The sequence below is a fragment of the Limulus polyphemus genome, unplaced genomic scaffold (genome assembly GCF_000517525.1).
Source record: "Limulus polyphemus unplaced genomic scaffold, Limulus_polyphemus-2.1.2 Scaffold2566, whole genome shotgun sequence".
In the NCBI taxonomy this organism is placed as follows: Eukaryota; Metazoa; Arthropoda; class Merostomata; order Xiphosura; family Limulidae; genus Limulus; species Limulus polyphemus.
In genome coordinates, this window is record NW_013668176.1 from 1 (window position 1) to 4,660 (window position 4,660).

Here is a 4,660-nt window from a genome sequence, read left to right on the forward strand (position 1 = left end):
ACGTGCTCGTGCTCGACAGTACTCAATTACACACTCTCTTACTGCAGTTCAATTACTCATTACCTACACATTGTCCCGTCATGTTGTGACCATCTTATATATACCATACTACCCCCAATCTAGTAATCTCCCGACAATTCACGAAGGTTCGAGAAAGAAGTGGCGTGATACTAGTCACGTGACCTCGCTGACGCAACAATAATTTCAAGATGCGCCTTAAGAACCACAACTCAATTTTATCAATTATTTTCCCCATGCTTGTCGATATTGATCAGTGTTCTAATGCACACATGAAAATTGGTATAACATAGCAATCCAAAACTTTTAAATTCGTCCCCATCGAAATTTTACTATTGATCTATATATCAATCTACTAGACAATAATATTGCCTACAAGCTCTAATCCAACAGATTGGGTTGACTGTGCATTTTATATTTATGCATTACTATTTTAGGAAATCTACTGTTAATTGTTTCAACAGACATTTGCTAATAATGTTATGATATGACCTTATTTATTGTTTTAGACCGAAGCAAATGTGCTTATTGATTGAAGAAAACGTCAATGCTTGGTTTAAATTTATTTTTTATTAACGCTTTACATGTTATAGCATGGTACCGAGATTAATGAGGTTGGGTTGGAGAGAGTAACGATTTTAATAGCTCAATATGTTAATCAGTGGCGTATTCTGAATGGTAATATTTAGTTAACGTTAAATTATAATTTATAAAGTTATGTCACAGTATGTGTGTTTTGAATTTAATTTGCTATTTTATAATACTATTAGTAGGATGTTATTTTTTTGGCATACGTATAAGTATATGGTAATTTTACTCATTTTTTTTGTTTTTACATTTAATTAAATGGAGCTACATTAAAAATAATTTAATTCAGTATTTTTATTTGTACCGTTACTAGCTGATAAATTAATACAAGTTATACTGTGTTACTGTATTGTGAGTTTTACTTTTAGTTTTTACTCGAGTTTTAACAGTGTTAATAATGAAATTTATTATAAAAACCAACGGAAGTCTTACTTTCTGACTTAATTTTAAAATCTTATATTGTAATCGTATTACTATTGGTACGATATTTTGAACGTTTTCTTTAAAAAAGTTGATTGTAATTAAATTGAAAAATAACGAAGTAGAACTTAGTTAGAATAGAAGAAAAAACAAAACTGCACATGAATGTTTACGCCAACACAACAGGTTTAACTATATTACTTAGTAATTACTAATTACGATCTATACTGGTAGGGCTGATAAGTATACTCTAAGTCATGTTACTTTATTACTATTAGAGCTAATTAGTTACAACTGTTAACGTTATTACTTAGTATGTACTTATAATGTGTATTTTTATAAAGTAGTAACATAAAAGCTTGTGAAAAATAATATCCACTGGCGCCCAGCATTTGGTACTGCATTTAAAAAATAAATTGGACATGGATTTACTAAAGTAAAGGATAAACCATGCTTGCTAATCTGGTCAATTTTTATTTATATTTTTAGAGGACATAACTTATTATATAATATTTCAAACTTAAGAATAATAGCATATTCTTGTTCATATTATATCAAATTAAGAAAGTTTGGATGCAATGTTTATCATACTATGACTCAGTTATCTTTAATATTATTTAACTTATTATGCTCCAATTTTCTCTTTTTTTCTTTCTTCTTTTTATCCCAAACTCCTTGTTTTCCCAAGGTATCCTATCAATTTGTTTATTCACAAGTTTCCTCAGCATTATGGAGAGGAAGTTTGGCATGAACTAATGATATGTGACAACTAGAAATTTCTTGAGTTTCTAGACTTGACAGAAAAAATAAACAAAAGGCCTACCAAAAATTATCTTTACAATTGTGAGCTATAAGTTGGCTCATTGGATAGGAAAATGGCTGAATAGAAAAAAGCAGAGGATTGTAATGATGTAGATGAAGAAATGGACAATAAATTACTTGCATTTACTGTTATTGTTAATGTTGTAGGTGTTGCTGTCTGAGTGGAGGAGGATGCTGCTTTACAAAGTATTTGAATTATTTTGTGAGTGGAGCAAATAAATGGCAGATTTCTTTCAATTATAATAAGTTGCAAGGTTATACATGAGTTATCATAATTTTAATCATAAGTAGCATAACATTTTTGGTCCATCTGGGCTGTCCTATCCACTAAATAAAACTAAAACCTTATCATTAAGATAATTATTAAGCTTTCCTTTAAACTCCCTTAAATTAACTACATCCACCCCTCTGAAGGCCAACCGCTCTGTTACTGTTAGAAAAATAAAGCTGTGTCAGGTAAAGATGACTCTTATCCTGCCAAAATTTATATTTGTGTTCCCTAGTTTTACCATTTTCACAATGCATTACCTTGCACCCAAATGCATTACCTTTAACTTAATGTAATTAAAGAGCGTTTTCCAACTATTTTCTAACTTTTCAATTAATCCAAATCAATCTAAAGAACCTCAACAACACCAATACATTTTGAAATACCCTGGAAATCAATGTCATTAGCAGCTTTGCTGATTTGTTGCATGTAATTACTCCTCTCCAATGTTGTTAATATTCATAAGAAAAAGAAAAGACTCAAGAACTGATTCCTGAGCCAAACCACTAGAAACTGTTTGATTGGACTCCATTAATAACACCATGTTGATTTCTTTCACTCAGCCAGCCACTTTTAATTTCATCTAACCAGTCATTCTCCATCTCATATTAATGTGTTTTTTTATCTCCTTTTTCATTTTATCAAGGGTCTTTTGTAAACCTAAGTGCACAAACCCTTTTTATCATTCATATGACTAATTACAAGTAACATCCTCAGAAAAGCAAATTTAAGAAGCAAAATTAGTAAAATCAAATTCCCCCTCAGTGAATTCATTTTAAAATAAATATTTAATTAATTGATTTTGCAAATCTTTTATGAGAATGTTTCTCCACAACTCAATATATATAATGAATTTCTGAAGTTTAAGGATAGAAGTGACACATGGTCCTGTTGGGAATTCTCTTTTGCATGATTGATTTCCTTACCAAGATCCAAATCTGTTAAAAAAGGCCTAAGCCATGGCCCACTTAACAACCTGAGTTTCACAATGCCATTTAAGAATGGGAACCTGCTGAAGTGTGAGTAATTGAATTATTCTTGTTGAGGGTGTCATTGGGAGCTGTAGTTAAACACTGGAAGACTGATGTTGTTGGAACTGTTTAAGTGGTGATGAAATGTCTGCAGGCACCGAAGCACCATCATTGACCTAAGCGATGATTAATGCTATTTGCAGTGGTCTTTTAGTCGATGCTATATCTGTTTTGGACAGACAGAGTGGAATATTCCCATTGTGTTGATGATCTCTCCCTAGACTTTTAATTTCAGGATGATCTTCTTGGGTTTCATTACGTAGTGATACATTTCAAGAGAAAAACAGTTTAGATATTGATGGTGTTATTTTATGATTCATCCTCTAATGGGGCATTTTATAATTTTCCAGTGATGTCAATTAGGCTCCATTAGTTCTGACTTGATGCATATTGACTCTGTTATTGAGATTGACTTCTGTAGTTGGACTGCATGAAACCTTGACTTCACTGGATCTTCTGGCATTACAGCCTTTGTTGGAAACTCGGGAAGTGCATGTTTCATGTTGACTGTGGTTGGGTTTCCTCTCAAACTCCATAGCTAATACGTTCCAAATTCTTGCTAGAGCCCAGTTGTTGAATGCCTCATTCAACAATTTGCTTTCACGCACTGGCTCAATCTCAGACAAACTGAACACTAGGTAAGTACCATGAGTATTTGAGACTACAGAATAGGTGGCAGAGTCTCCAAGTTGTTAAAAAGGAAGCTCTTGGAATATTTTTCTACTTCCATGGCAGTGACAGCAAAAGTAGTCAACAAAAATAAATGAGGAAAACACAAATAACTAGCTGACTGGAAAAGACAGCATACACTATTACGGACTTGATATCACCATGTATTCTTATCTCTTCAACAAAAGTCCAAAACCTGCCAAATATTTGTGTCAAAATTGAAAACATTATCTTACTACCAATATTGGGTACAACATATATGCAAGTAATGTTCTAAAGGTAAGAAATCACAGTTTATTTCATATTTCAAAGCTTTAATTTCCAGGTGAAATTATTTATTTTTATTCATTTGCTGTTTGACAGTTGTGTTCTGTTATTGATTCATTCATGAATGAGTATGTAACATCTGTACATGTTTGTAACACCACATAATTATATATTTATACATGTATATTGCCATATACAAGTTTATCCGTGTTAAATACTGTTGCATGTACAAGTAGCATTAGACTGCTTCATATGTCACTACCATAGCAATCACCGTAGGTTACTACCTCTAACTAGCTATGTCTTGATAGCTTGTGCTATTGTAACATACTGTCATCTGTGAGTCTCTAAACTCAATATGTTCTCTCGACATTACCAAATAAATCACTGGCAGAATTCAACCAAACTAAGATATTTTGTCCAAAATTTGTTTTAGCCAGAATTAGTATTTATGCTGTCACTACATTACGTGTAAATATACACTTAGACAAAAATGGGCTAAATACAGTAATCCACATTTAATGTTCTAGATGGCTGCCAACACAATTATTCAAACCAAGAAAAATACTGTTACAAC

At 32.1% G+C, this 4,660-nt stretch overlaps 1 protein-coding gene across 3 annotated transcripts in view; it reads left to right on the forward strand.

The window, feature by feature from the left end:
• The first annotated feature begins 608 nt into the window (after positions 1-608).
• Positions 609-4,660, forward strand: part of LOC106467320 (protoporphyrinogen oxidase-like) — an 82,519-nt gene continuing 78,467 nt past the window's right edge. The window contains exon 1 of one of the 3 annotated variants that reach the window (XM_013927664.2): positions 609-696. The gene's annotated coding sequence lies outside the window, so the exon portion shown is untranslated. Of the gene's footprint in view, positions 697-806; positions 826-884; positions 958-4,660 lie in introns of those variants that run through there. The other 2 variants (XM_022395480.1, XM_022395481.1) reach the window with 2 other exon arrangements.